We start from the raw sequence: 15,534 nt of genomic DNA, 5'->3' as shown, positions 1-15,534 counted from the left end.
TGTGTGTGTGTGTGTGTGTGTCTGTACACAATGTTATGTGGTCAGAGGAGAGAGGGTAGGCAGTGCTTCAGCTAGAAGAAAAATGTTTAGATTACATATTTGTATCTACTGGTAATTTTGTCATGCCCGTAATTCATCATTTTATTTATCCTATTTATTTGATTTTTAAATTAAAATTTTCAGAATTTGTCTATTTTCCACAGACTGGTCCTAAAAACTATCTTTTCTAAATCTTGGTTAACTCTGCCTGTCACACATGCGTGATCAGTTTTCACACTGTTGAAAGACCAACGTTGAGGTGGAGACCAACCCTGGCTCAGCCCTACAGTGTACGGCTGTTTCATTACTCTAGACGGCGTCCCTCTTCACCCAGCTAGCAATACACCTATTACAAACATGAGCGTGTATGCAGGGTTTCTGTAGTCCAAGTCTAAAGTCTAAAATCCAATAATCTGAATTTTGGGCCTTTTTCCAACAGTTTGACTGTGATAATCAGCTCATTCACTAACTGTTGATTTTAAACACTGTTTTAGAAAAGAAAAAAGCTGTGGTTGCTAATGGGAAACTAACACCTGACCTGCAGGATCAGAAATCTTAAAAAGCCTTGTTGATGTGACCTGTTAGATAATAATTTCCCACATCTCTTGTCACATTGACTCTCTAGCTTTATTGGCTTTTTTTGTGTTGTATGAGCAGCAGGGCCTCGGGGATATTTGGTGATTTATAACCATCTAATATGTGTTAATTGACTGTAGACATATGCCACATTGACAGGTTGGTCACTGCCTGCCCAGGCAAAGATCTCACCTCATGTTACTATGCCTCGGTGTATCAGCGTGTATTCATGTATTCTGGGTGGTGTATGGGACCAGCCTGTCCTCTCCCTTCCTGACCCCTCATTAGTCTCTGCTCTTGTTAACAAACTGGGGCTCTGCTGACACCGAGACTTCATAAGAGTCCGAGAGACAGAGAGACGACCAAGTTTTGTGTGTGTGTGTGTGTGTATGTGAGAAAGGGAGGGAAAGCTATGAGAACACTGCTTAATGACAAGCAAACAGGCTGTGAAAAGCATTCAGCTCACACACACTGTTTATTCGTGTCCAGGAAGCAAACGCTGGTGTCCGTCTCAGTCATGTCTGCCTGTCTTTTCATCCCGTCTCCCACAGTGTCACCCATGGTCCACTGCCAAAATCGCTGTTAGAAATAAAGGTGCAAGCTAGAACCATATAAGGTCCTTCAGCTCGTCACCATAGGAGGACCCTTTTTGGTTCCTGGTAGAAGCTTTTATAAAGGTTCCAACTGGAACCCAATGTAAAGGACTATACCCAGAACCATCTGTGAAAGGTTTCACCCAGAACCCCTTATGAGAGAAAAACCCTTCTACGGTGTAACGGTATCCGAATTCAGTATTCAGAATCTTTTCATCTTCTAAGGCTACTAACAATGGGTCCAGTGAGTTCTACCAAAAAACCCTTTGTATTCCAGGGGTTTCATCTAGAACCCACCCAGGGTGTTCTACTGAAAACTCTTTTATATTCCAAGGATTTCAATTAGAACCCAACCAGGTGATTCTATCAAGAACCCTTTTATATTACAAACCCGTTCCTCAGAAAGTTTTCAGAGACAAATGGTTGTGGATAGAACCACAGCTTTTCAACAAGAACCCTTGTTTCTAAGAATGAGAGGACGGAGTTTGTACTCCTGGAATCACCTCTTTTTCAACACTGCAGAGAATGCAAGAATCCCCCAGAGTCTACGTTATTCAAATATAGGAAACACAGACACACACATGTGAGAACACACTCCCCCTGTGGAGGTACAATAAGCCTACATGGAATGCCAGCATTACCGACGGGAAGCATCTTTATTCAACAGCCACTTGGCCTTTGGTGATAGCAGCTGCATTCTTTGTTCCTGTCGTACTGCGTCACCTCGGGCTTACACAACATGATATCGCTCCAACTTCTCCAACACACTCTGTCACAGTTAAAGGGCATAGACAAGAAATATTGAAATCACAGACTTTACAAACTCTGAGGAGAGACTAGCCCGTGGCGGCCGATGAGAGCAACCACCAAGCGAGCAAGAGAGAGTTTTTTTAAGGAAAAATGAAAGAGCGCTTATTATTGACTATATCGGGCTCCGTTCTTTGAACTCTCTCATCTATTCTGGCTGCCTTGGCATTGCGCTGGATGCGTAAAAAGCCATGAAGCAGACGGAGAGATGAGAGTGAAGGGAAGATGGGACTGGAAAAACAAGTGATTAAAAGATAAAAGGTAGAGATAGAATGATGGTGGGAGCAGCGGTGTGTGATTAAATGGCAGAGGAGGTCCCGTTGGGCAATAGCCCTTATTGCATTTTAATAGGGGGGCTGGATGATCCTTGACCCTCTGTGAGGCAGCGGTAGCACCTCAGTGAGGATCAAACTGCCAGGCTTGACGAAACCCCCCACCCAGAGGGCATGTGGGCCTTGAGAATGAGGTGTGTGGTGTATGTGAGGGCTCGTAGGGTCACTGGCAAACGTGTTTATCCTGCTGCTATGGAAACCCAAGCACTAGCCTTGGGCAAATAACAACAAGGTAAGCTGTACATGTGTGTGTGTCTGTGTGTGTCTGTGTGTGTATGTGAACATGAGAAAGAGATGAGGATTTAAGAAGGCAAGATAAGGGCTGGGGCTCTCTAAAGAAATTTCGATCAAGGTACCATTACCAATAACTTGGCTTTGATACCGGCTCCTGCATGAAAGACATTTTTTTGAATACCAAATCCATTTTAACAAAAAGAAAATTATATCACACATTAAGGTACGATTGGTCACTCTAAAGGAATGTCTTTTACATTGCTTTTGTTGTTACATCTTTAACGTTTTTGTCTTGTCTTTCAAGTCGTTATTTCTTCTTATTATATCTTTTACATCATTTTTTCATGTTATGTCTTATATCTAATTTTCATCTTACATCTTTTATGTTGTTTTTGGCTTGTTACATCTGTTGCGCTTGTGTGTGATATGCTCTGATGAATACATCAAGGAATCGTCAGGTGCTGTTTGGGTTGAAATTGGTCTTGATGTTGAGATGGTGAAAAATGATGAAAACTAATCAATAATTCCTCTCAAATGCATTAAAACTTCAGTAACAGACCTGTTTTGAAAATGTAGAGTAGAACGTACAGATATTTTTTGTTAAAATGTAGGGCATAACAGTAAAAAGTAGTCAGAAAAAGAAACACGCAGATACTTCAAAACTCTACTTGCATAAATTCACAAAGTATTTGTACTTCATTATTTTCCAACTCTGGGAAAAAACAAAACAATGACCCCCATGGTACAAACATGTACACTGCTGATGAGATTTACTCCTTAGGTATCTAAACTTGGTACTGAATGACAAAATCATTTTCAATACTTGACAGTATTGAAGCAAAGCTCAAAACCCAGCCCTATGTGTGATTTAATTTAAGTCTTCAATTCATACATTTCAAAGAGTTGTCCTGCTCTCCTCCCCCTCTGTCCCCCTTTCTCCCTCCAGTCCGACAGGCCTGCCCCTCAATCATCGGGCCCTCCTTTTCACCTTCTCTTTCTCCCAGCTCCACATGCTAAGTGGGAACATTGTTACGGTCAATTTGTCCCATTCAGGGTCCCAGTGGGCAGTGTCCCTGCCCTGACAGCCTGCAGACAGAGACCACACTGCCTGAGAGGCCTTGACATCAAGGTCCAGAGGAGACGGAGAGAGGGGGAGGAGGAAGGGAAGAAAGCGGTGGAAGAGAGGAGGTGGGGGGGCGGAGAGGTAATGAAGGGGAGCAGCGGTGTGGAGGCAGAATGTGCGAAGGGAAAACAAGCAGGAGGGAAATACCATAGAGGAAGAGTGACAGAAAAAAAGAGAGGGAGGATGGGCAGGTTTAACACAAGCCCCAAGACTCGGCAGCTCAATAGTGTTTCCGACCAGGTCTGTCAGTGTCAGAGTAGACTGGTGTCGACGGCGACAGCTCTGCTCCCACAGAGGACGACTCCCAACACATCTGCCTTTGTTTGGCCTGAACCCAAAGAAATACGAAACAGACCGGACGAGCTCAGGAGACGAAAGGAAACACAGGTGTTCAAGCGCATACATGTGGCGCAATATTGAAATTTACTCAAACGCTTACCCTTATGACTCATTTTTGCCAAAGGGGAAACTTCAGCCAAGGGTCTGTTCACACAAATGGCAAGAAATTGTACTTCCTCACATACCTCTAGAGGAATGTGTAGTTTTCATTTTCATTTTAAGACAGCTTTTTGAAATTAAAACAATCCAGACAAGCGTTTTACCACAAATAATCTCCATCCATACTGTATTAACATTCCTGAAAACACATAACATGACCATTGACATAAACGAGGCCTGCGCATGCTGGTGTAAACAGGAAGCAGGTAAAAGGACAAAAATGATGAGGCGGGGAAATGTGACTGTTCTTCTTCTTCTTCGAATAACACTATAAGTATTATCAAAAACATTGGTTTTTGTCTTTCTTTTCCATCATTGTATTTTCATACTCCTTTTGTTACTACCGATGGATGCCGAATCAACTAACAGTAGGCTGTCATATACTAGCAAACAATGCATCAAAACAAATTCAGTACTCACCGTTAAGTCTCACATAAATCACTGTATAAAACCGCTGACTGCAAAGCGGACTGCAGTTTAGTTTTGCACTTTCACAAAGTAGAAGGACTCACAGGAGACAGATTAAGATAAAATCAAAGCAGCAGAGGCTAAGATATCCTGACCTTTAGTCCCTTGTAATCTCTAAAAACACTGTATCCTATATTCACGATAATGCAAGTCAATAGGGTCTTTCATTAGAGGCTCTCTGCCTCTTAAATGCCAGCTTCTTTCAGACTCCACACCTTCAGGGTCTAAAGCAGGCTTTCCGCCACAGAGGACATTAAACAACTGTTTTTTATGGGCTGAGTAGTAATCCTCATGGCAAATAAAATGACTATCATGTGCTAAATTGGTAGCGTGTCCCTTTAAGTGTATGTACAGGATAGTGAGAAGGCCATAAATTCATGATAAAGAGAGTTAAAGAAGATTTTTCTGATACGAGAACCCCACTTTGTCTCACTCCTCTCTCACTTTAATACTCAATCCAGGTTTCTACATAAATTCTTTTTTGTTTTTATGGTCTTTAAATGAAATCTTAATGTTTTCTGAACATCTTATTTTAGAGTATTTCAGTGCCCCTGGAAAGCACTTTGAATATCCTTGTGTCTGAATGGCGCTATATAAATAAACTTGCCTTGCCCGTCGGCAGTCAGATTATGTGACTGTAGAAAACAGCACATTGGCGAGGTAAACCTGTCCTCAGTTTGACCTGAACTTGTCTGACAAATGCAGCTTTGTCTGACTAATCTATGATTTTATATTTCTGTGTTGGAGCTGCCCTGGGCCCACAGGTGACGTAACCCCCAGCAGGTTGCAGCGGGGAGGCAAGGAGGACGAGGGATTAAGTCACTGTGTGAAGACACCTGTTATTTTAGCACATGGGGCGCAACACTTGCTCCGAGGCAAGGGGTGCAGAGACGGCTGTTGGCGTCAGAAACGAGGCACAAACAGGGCGCCCATTCAGGCGATGCTGGACTGTGCTGAATCACAGTTGTATGGGGCACAGACAGACTGACTCACACACATGCACACACACAAGACAGGAAAGCAAACAGACACAAAGTGATGAACAATGTCCCTTATGTTTCTCTTTGACAGACATGGGCAAACTCTCTTTTCTTAACTACACACACACACACACATACACACACACACACACAAACAATCCTTTAGACTAATTGGCAATGCAGACTCCAATGCAGTAAAGACAGCAGGGATCTGTCAAGGGCATGTGTGTACGGTGGGATGTTGCAGATCTCCCCAAATTAACTAACTTTATAATAAATCACTGGGCACTGCTAGCCAAGGATTAGCCATGCTCCAGTGAACAGTTTGTTAAGCTGCGAGGAGAAGAAGAAGCACTGGGGACGGAGAAAAACATCGCCAAAAACTGACATCAGCACTGGGACCTTGGAACAGTACAAACCCCCTGCCTGGTTTCCTGGGCACACATTTAGCCTTGTTATCTGAGTTCTCCATTGACACACAATCCTGCTCCTATATTAGGCTTTTACTTGGACCTATTGCTTTTATTTTCCTGTTGGGGTTTGTCCACTAATCACCTTTAGTGTTCAGCATTTCAGCTCTAACACCAGGTGCGCTGTTTCTTCGATTGTTTTCCTTTTGCCTTACTTGTCTGTGCAAATTTTGCCCCCTACTGAGTCATTTCTTTTGGCAGAAGTAGTGCTTCCTTCATACAGTCTGGTTATTTATATACTGACTGAGAAAACATGGGTACCCTCTCCTCTGCCTGCAGAAAGACGTTAAACTCTTTAGAGGAAGCTTATTATAAAATCATTCAATATCATCAAAACAAACGTAACTTTTACAGGGTTAAAGGGATAGTTTGGATTATTTGAAGTGCAGTTCCGTGAAACACTTATCAATAGTCAGTGTATTACCTACAGTAGATGCAGGTCAGCACGTCCCCAGCAGAGAGGAGTAAAAGCACTGACGTTAAGCGATGAACTGCTGTGGACAGGGTCAGCATAAAACGGTATTTTTGCCACTTTAAAAATGTCCACCTTAAGTGTACACTACATTTAGAATACTTTCACCAGAGAGCCTTTTCTGACAGGAAACCACCCTTATGTAAGCTAAAAATCTCTCTCTACTAAACCAACCAAACAAAATCAGTAATTTTAGCTTGCAAAAGTCTACTGAGGCCTCGATCAGTTTTGTGATGAATCTGTGATCGGTGAATCTGAAATGTTCTTTTAAAATACAGAAGTCACACAAAAACATTAACTAACTAATGGCTCAAAGCAGCGGTAGACAAGCAACTACAGTCCTCGTCAAGTTAAAATGAATTTTGCCTAAGGGGTTTGGTTGGTTTAAGGAGTACAATGTTTAGCAGTGATTTCCCATTGGATAGGGCTGTCTGCTGTCTGAAGCAGAGAAAATATTCTAAATATAGTGTACACTTAAACAGATATTGGTGTTTTTTATAATATACTGACTAGGGCTAGGCAGTGTATCAGTATTATATTGTATCATGATATGAGACTAGGTACCGTGATACACTTTGGATATTGTTATATTGTGACATGGCATACAAGTAGTCTTTTCCTATTTTTAAAGGTTGCATAACGATAAGGTGCAGTAATTTTCTGAACCTACCAGACTGTTGTAGCTATTCGATTATTTGCCTTTACCCAAGTAGTCATAATATTCAGTAATTATCAAAAAATCTCATTGGGTTAAAATTTTGTGAAAGCGCCCCATAGTCATCCCTACAATATTGTTGCAATATCAAGGTATTCTGTCAAAAATATTGTGATTTTTACTCATTTTATCACCTTGGCTGTTTCCACACCTTGGAGTATACAACATGTCATCAGTCACAACCTGCCTGATCAATAATTATTGATATTGACCAATATGAAAATTTACTATCATGTCACCCAGGCCTACTGCTGATAACTGGTCAGTACATCATACATCCCCAGTTCAATCAATCCAAACTACCCCTTTAAAACTTCCTAAAGGGCTGATGTTTCTGTCATAGTGACAGTCTTGATTATTTTGGTTGCCTGATCTTACTCACAACCCTGTACTACATTCAATGACAGGAACGCATATATTGTTTGGTAGATTTTACCTTGAAATATTCTAAAGATGACTTCTGCAAACACTCCTATGCAGTTTCTTCTACTCTCAAGTCTTGCACGGTGTTTGGTCCTTGACTTCTGAGCAAATGAAATCTAGATCGTGTACAATAAGAAGATCTGAGATTCTATCAGACAGGTATTTCCTCTGTTGTCTATTAATTCATTCCCTCTGATGGCGCTTCTCTTGTAATTACTGTTGGCGCGATGGGCCTACAAGAGGATGTCAGCAGATGAGAGAGAAGGGGGCACAACTCCTCCTCTGTCACGCAGAAAAAGCTGCTGATGATTAGACAATATCAAGTTTATGATCAGCTCCTCTTTCATGTCTCATCTTAACTTCTTCCCTTGTATCTCCTTGTTTGCAATAAGGTTACTGTACGACTCGAGTTTGGTGCCGTTTATCACCCCCTGATGAAGCCTCTGAGCAGCAGGGAAGAAGGAGCTACGTGTAACCTGCAGGAGCACCGCTGAGCCCTGGCTGTCAGGGTGGGTGACAGCCCAGAGGAAGAGGAATTAAAGAGGCTCTTGTCCTCCAAGGCTGATTGACACAGTCTGAGCGACAGAAAGGTTGGTGGAGGTGCTGGTATTCCCTCTGCTGCAGGACGAGGAGGAGCGCTGTCTCACTTTCTTTAGATGTGTCTGTCTCTCCTCTCTCCTCTCACACACACACTAGGGCTCATTATAGGAATGCTCTGACCCTCAGGGACTTCACTTACTTCTCTGTCTCTCTTTCCAGTCCACAAACCTCAGCGTTGGACAAAAGGCAGCTGAAAGGCAATTTGAATTTGAAACAGGGGGCCACAACAAAAAAAAAAAAACACACAGCTCCTAAAACTTGAGGAGACTTAGAGCCAGCTATTGAGTGTTAGTGATCCTCCTTGCACAAAACAAAAAGCTTAAAAATGAGATTTTTTTTGACAACATCCAGCCAACTAGCTCAATGTACTGTAAAGATAGCAGCCACTGCAGAGAGAGAGAGAGAGAGGGAGAGAGGGAGGGATGGCAGAGCCTAAAGGAGGGAGCAGTGGACACCGGCAGGGGCCCAGCGGGTAGGACTGTAGAACATACACAACTGCCAGCAGATAACATACAATCACATGCCATAAACCAACAAGTACACAGCAAGGAAGGCACATTCTGACCAATCCTACAGTGAGGACGCATGCAGTCTCTGCTTCCACGGTCGACTCGCTGGGTTGCAAATGAGATTTTCAGGCTTTAAAGGCAGAATCAGTAGGATTTATCCAAGCTGTTCTTAAACACTGCAGAAAGACAGCTGATTGTTGAGTCTCATTCCCAGCATGTCATATAACAACGTTTTGGGTTGGTAGAGCATCCTGAACACAGCAAAAATAATGAGAAAACAGGGAAATGCAGGCAGAGAGCAGGATCTGTGCAGACACACACACTTTTAGTGGGACATTAGAGAATATTGAAAGGGGTTATTTTTGTAGGATTTTTTTTTTATACTTGTATATGTCTATACTTTTTTAGGGAAAATATTGCATATTATGCCTTTAAGAAAAGTAGGGCTGTGTATTGGCAAGAATTTAATCCCACGACAATACGTATCACCGTAGAGGAGTTATGATTCAATGTATTTTGATATATCGCGAAACTGTAGGCAAGGTGATATAATGCTAAAAGAAAAAAAGTTTACTTTCTATGCAATCAGAACATGAAGACAGATTACAACACTGCTATCTAGCGGCCGGAGGTTTAAACACAACACAAAATGAACTGGAGGCACAAAACTCCATACAGTGTTTTTGAGAATTGAGAACAGCATCACAGAACATAATACTGCGATACTCGATGTTTCTTACAGCCCTGAAGTACACACAGTAAGAAAGACACAGGAGGACGGCTCATTTTGACCACTTTAACACGCAGTTTCTGCCTCAACTGTTCTGCAACTCGGTGGATTTGAAATGAGGTTTTCTAGCTTTAAATTAATTGTCATCTCTTGATACAGCCAGAAAAAAACAGTCCCAGGTTTCTCAAATGTAACAGTTCCAAGAGAAAAAGCTGTTTAATTAAGGTGAGTGAGTGACAGTAGCAGTACAGTAACAAACGATGTTGGAAAATCCATAACTGTCAGCCATTTTCAATCACACAATCCGAGTCGTGTCAATACCTAATCAATAGATGGATGGTGAAGTGCCTCTTCAGGCTCCAGACAGCTGCTTGTTTTGTGCGTGGCTGCGAGCTACGCAGTATGAAATTGAGAATTATACAATGAAACCTACTGTAGAGCTCAGATGGCAAAGATAACAGATCAGCTATTGTGTATTGATTCGGTTCGTTTTTAACCAAATACCCACAGTTAAATTCCTCCGTGTTACCAGAGGCAACCCAATTTATCCAAAGCATCAAGGCGCGACAGAGCCTCGGTGCCCCCGGAGCGCACCACCAACCACCACCCACCACAGACCTCCACACACCGGACAGCTCGGGTCACTTACCTCTGCTTATCGAGGGGAAAGGGTGCAGTGTGAGTCGACAGTGAGTCCCGCTGGATACAGAAAAATCCGAGAGTGATCAGGGGAGAGCGGAGGCTCGTTACCAGATCCCGTGCGGGGCTTTGAAAACTACTCCTCCCTGTCGCACCTGTCTCTGGCACAAACTGATCCCGTACGCCGGCCTGACATCCCTAAGACAACTGTCTCAGGGGGTTGTGTGTCCGTGCCCCCCTGCTGGCTTCAACACACACACACACAATACACACTCTCACACACACACACGGCACCACCTGTCCCCGGTGCAAAACAAGCCCCACAAAGAGCTTCTATGTCGCGCAACGACACATGGCATTCCCCGTTAGTCTCTGCAGCAGCAGTACTCCCTCACAGACAGCCGTCCGAGATCCCCAAGTACTGTGAGAGCGCTGGAAGCAGTGGATGATGAAAAGGAGGACGCAGTAATAACCCATCCAGCACACCACTGGCACCAAACCAGCTGGAAATTACATCTGCCGCTCTCCTGGCTCGCCCAGTTGTTATCAATCTACCGTCCCCACAATAGTTGGTCTATTTCGCCGCTGCGCACGACTGCTGCTCTGTCATTGCTGCTGCTGCGTCTTTTCCACCCCGGGTTGAACTGAAAGGAAAGACTGTCCTTCTGTCTGCGTATGCGCCAGGCTCAGGATCCAGCGCGGGGCAAAGTCCCATTCATCGTTTTATAGGAGATAGTTCCCGTTCCCGGAGCCGCTACGCTCAGGAGGAGCTGTGCTGAGGTGGTGGGAGGACCACGGCGTTTGTCTTCTAGCGGTTGTGTGAGCAGCTACAGCATCTCCAGCAGCACTGCTCCCCGCTGTCATCCACAAGAGACTCCTGGAGCCTGTTAGTGCCAAAACCTGAAGCAGAATCACGCAGCCACTGGAATGGAATTGATTAATGCGTAATTGGGTTTAATTGCGAGTTATCAAATCACTGAAAAAAAAATGCCCTCATGAACTATCAAAGTCACGCTAAAACACTTACAGTGTGGCCACTGCATTTCACGGTGGCAAAATCAGCACCGAGATGTTAGACACGAGTCCGGTCAAGCGACACGGAGGGGGGCACACCAGAGGGAGAGCGCAGCTCCTCAATGAACTTTATTCTGAGGCAGCTTTATACTTAAAGACAAATAACAGAAGGTTTCGGATAAGTATGAAAGGTTGAAAGAGACTGCTGTGACGTTCAAATTAAATCACGAGGCTGATTCAAATTGGAAAGTACCTGACCATCGATTGTACAGATTCTCTGAAACAGGCCGTCAGGGATTTGCCCTGGAGTGATAAGAAATTATGATCCAACAAGCAGTGCGTTGTTAAAAATATTAGCTCTTTTCATTTTAATCACGTGTTCAATTAACAACGTGTGGACAAATTGCTGTATTTCTTGACACAACAGTTCCCCCAAAAATGAAAAATACACATTTTTCTTCCTTACCTATAGAGCTGTTTATCAATCTGGATTGTTTAGGTGTGAGTTGCTGAATTTTGGAGATACTGTCTATGAGAGATGTCTACCTTCTCTCAAACATAATGGAAGAACATTAAGTTCATGACATTGTGGTTCTCGAACTGACACACACAAAAAAAAGCAACTCAACAGCAATAGCTATCATTCCACCTGCAGTGACTGAAACTTTTTAGTCCCAGGAACTAGTTTTCAAGGAACTAAAAAGTTCATTCAGCTTGTTGTTCATGTTTCCACTGTGGTCATGTCATATGATTTACATGTTGCATGTGACTTACGTGCACTTTTGTCTTATGAGTCGCTTCAGTGACGTCACATGACACACGTAAGGTAATGTTTATTGTAACCCCAAACATGGTCTGATTCTAAACCTACCCAAGTAGTTCTTGTGGCTAAGGCTAACCAAAACTGTGACAGTTAACCATGTGTTCAAAAGGCTGTCTGGCCACCTCGGATACAGCAGCTAAACGGTTCCTTGTGCTTCAGTATCACATGCAGAAGATGGTGGACGGTGTCAAATCAGTGGTATAAGATGAGTTGCGATAACAACATGTAGGACAATCCAGCTGGATCAGGCCAGTTTCTTTAGACTGAGGTGTTTACATGTGTCATTTTTGCTGACTGAGCTATTATTCTAATTCTTAATATTAGGGTTCATGTAAATGCAACTGTTTCAGTTTTTGGGTGATTCGAGCACCACAAACCAAGTGCCACCTACATCAATTATATTCAAGAGAAGGCAAACATCTCTACTGTTGATATCTCCAAAACTTGGTAACTCACACCAAAACAATCTAGACAGATAAATAGGACTATAGGCCAGAGGAAAACTACTATTTTTGATTTGGGGCTGAACTGTTCTTTAAGGCAACTTCTGAGTGGACAATAACACAATAAAGCCCAATAATTTGAAAATTCAACCACCACTTGGGCAGCAGGATGAAAAATTTGTCCATTTAATTTCAGGACTTGGTGTCATATAATTCAGCATAAATATTTAAGGACAAAGTTTAGTCAGAACAATCTGTTTTAATTACAATTCCTGAAAGTCCAATTTACTGAACTCAATGAACTTGAAAACTGTTTCCATCCCTGAGTTTAAGGTCTTTCTGCATCGTCTCATTGAGCCTAAATTAAAACAACAGAGGAATAATTTGGTCTAATTAAATCTCAATAAGCCTCCAGCCAAATGAAAGTGCAGCTTTATTTTACTTTGGGGTTTGAGTTTCAAATCGGTGTTAAATTGTTTTTTATGGTGACACTCAACGTCCTCATACTGACCCCATTTAAATGGCCTGTAGAGAACTGAATGTCAAAATTACCGCATGGAAAAGTACAGCACTGTCAGTGGATGACGCTGGTGCCATGTCAAATGTTAGTTAAGACCTTCTGCACCTCTGCATGAAATTGCTAGGAGCCAATGCCACTTTTAAGCTCTGATTCATGCATAATTAATTTGCCAAATAATGACTTCTATAGGCTTGAGGGCTCATGTGTGTAGCTCACTCTTTTTACCATCTCAATAAATCTACTCGCTGCCATCTGACAGCCTTTTTTGATACAATCTGCTAATCAGTGCTGCCAAATCAGATGACTCAACTTCTGATTTGTGAGGAATATGCACAAGAAAAATAGCATAAAAAATACTGAGTATAGCCTAAAGTTTGTTTATTCAAGATTTAATCCAAGCAAGGAAGTACATTAAATTCATGACACTCTGATTGTGGTTCTCAAACATATTTTTGGTTAAGATATTGTTACTTCATGTACATTATATAAGTAAAGGTCTTAAAATAATCACTTTATGTGGGTGCTGGAAGATATTTTGCCAGAAGGCCCCAAAGGCAATACACTGTTGTTTTGTGAAGCTCATAATATGGCCTACTCTTGTCTGACATTGATATTATTGTAGGACATTGTTATGGCTTGCTTGTTGTTTGCTGTTTTGTTTTTAGTCTTATCTTCCTTTACACAGCCAAAAAATTGCCTGCACCAGCACTGTAATACTTATTAACATTATTCATCCTGCTTACCTTATCATTCCACGCTGCCTGTGACTTTGTAGCCTCCACAATTAAAACTTAAAAAGAAAAGTTTCCTTTGTCCAGAGGAGACACGCTGAAAGTCTTTGTACAGGCAAACCGTGGTTACAGCAGACACTGTTCTGACAGCAGTATCATTATTCAGGAGGAAATAGTTCCACTAACAGTGGAATAATGATGAGTTGTTCCTACCATTTCTGTCCCTCTCCATTGCTCCCGCCAGCATGCTGGTGTGTGTCTGTAAGAATCTAAACCGAGGTGTTCTGTCATAACATGTAGTCGGGGGGCAATCTAGCTTTAAGTGTCTGCAATGAGAGTCCAAATCAATACAGGCTGTGAAATGGGTGAGAACAGTTATCAAGTCAGTGAAATAGGCCAACCTGTATTAATGCAGCAATTAACATTTGTTAATGTTAGCTAACATTAGCTGCTGGTCAGAGCAGACCAAGGCTGTATAGGCAAGGTACCATGCCATTGTTCCAACAGCCCATTATTCCAAAACCCCAATAGTCCTATTGAGAAAGGCCATTTGTCCAGCAGCCTTTAAAAGAAAATGCCCACTGCTCCCAAGAGCTATTTCTCTGAATTTACAAATGTAACTTAACTGACGTCACAAATGTACTTAATTTAACCCAAACGTGATCTTTTCCTAAACCTAATTAACTGTTTGTTTGTTTTTTGTTGTTGTTGTTCTTTTTTTTTCTTTGCTTAAACCTAATCAGACTGTGATCGTTTCACAATGTTAACCGCTTGTATATTAATCTTACTATGGTGACAAAGGTCACCTGATTTTGCAGGTCAAAATACACCAAGTGTGTGTATTTTTCAAACAATGGGGTTTAAAAGGAAACAACAAACAAAATTTGTTTTGAGTATAACGGCCCAATGGGACATTTTGTGAAATATTGGGGTTTCAGAAAAATTGGCAGTCAGAGAAATTGGCAGTCCCCATCAGCAAAATCCAAAGTGCATTAAATTGAGCAAGGACACGTTTTGTTGCTTGTGAATTCAACTTTTCATTCAAAAGTGGTGGAATGTGTTATTTCTTTTTATTCAAAGTTAGGCTACATAGTTTCATTTAAGTACAGCTAGACACTTGTATTTCCATGTTCCATCACTTTATCTTCTGGTTGAAAAAGGAAAGATTTCACATTTTATTAACATTTATTTGAGAAGTATAGTTACAAGTTACTTTGCAGATGAATACTTTGCAAAACAAAACATGTGATCAGCTTATAAAATATCTTTTTTTGTATGTAGTAAAATCTCAACCTGCTACATTAAAAAGATGCTATCATGTTAACACATCAGTACTTATAAGTTAGTAATATATTGCTTAATAGGCCTATATTTTTATTTAACTTAGCTGCTATCAATATTTTCATAGTAACAATGAACCACATAAATACTTGTGTGGGAAAGGAGTCGCTCATTGTCCTTAGCTGGCAAACACAGTGGAGCATTTAGCAGATAAATAGACCATCCACCATCATGACTTGGTGGAGACCAAAGCAGAGCTAAAAGAAGAGTGACTATTGGACTCATCAGGTGGCACAAACACAACTCCAATTAAATGCTAATTTATGCCTAATTTGTAAATTGGCAAGTGTTTGCTAGGCTATCATATTAACTTAAAAGGTGATCACACTTAAGTGTTTACAGTTTCTGCTGCCCCCAAGTGGCCAAAATACATGCTACTGCAATTTTAAGTACTTGTTTTGATTTTGATATATCTGTACACTGTATACTCAGGTAATATTTAGATGCAGGACTT

At 41.7% G+C, this 15,534-nt stretch overlaps 1 protein-coding gene across 1 annotated transcript in view; it reads right to left on the bottom strand.

The window, feature by feature from the left end:
- The window catches only part of sema6bb (sema domain, transmembrane domain (TM), and cytoplasmic domain, (semaphorin) 6Bb), a 182,650-nt gene extending 171,609 nt beyond the window's left edge, over window positions 1–11,041 (bottom strand). The window contains exon 1 of the mRNA XM_084722985.1: window positions 10,219–11,041. The gene's annotated coding sequence lies outside the window, so the exon portion shown is untranslated. The remainder of the gene's footprint in view (window positions 1–10,218) is intronic.
- Window positions 11,042–15,534: the final 4,493 nt, after the last annotated feature.

The sequence above is a fragment of the Lutjanus erythropterus genome, chromosome 7 (genome assembly GCF_056507025.1).
Source record: "Lutjanus erythropterus isolate fLutEry1 chromosome 7, fLutEry1.hap2, whole genome shotgun sequence".
In the NCBI taxonomy this organism is placed as follows: Eukaryota; Metazoa; Chordata; class Actinopteri; order Lutjaniformes; family Lutjanidae; genus Lutjanus; species Lutjanus erythropterus.
Note: the sequence above shows the minus strand (reverse complement) of the source record. Positions and strands in the feature narration are given on the sequence as shown.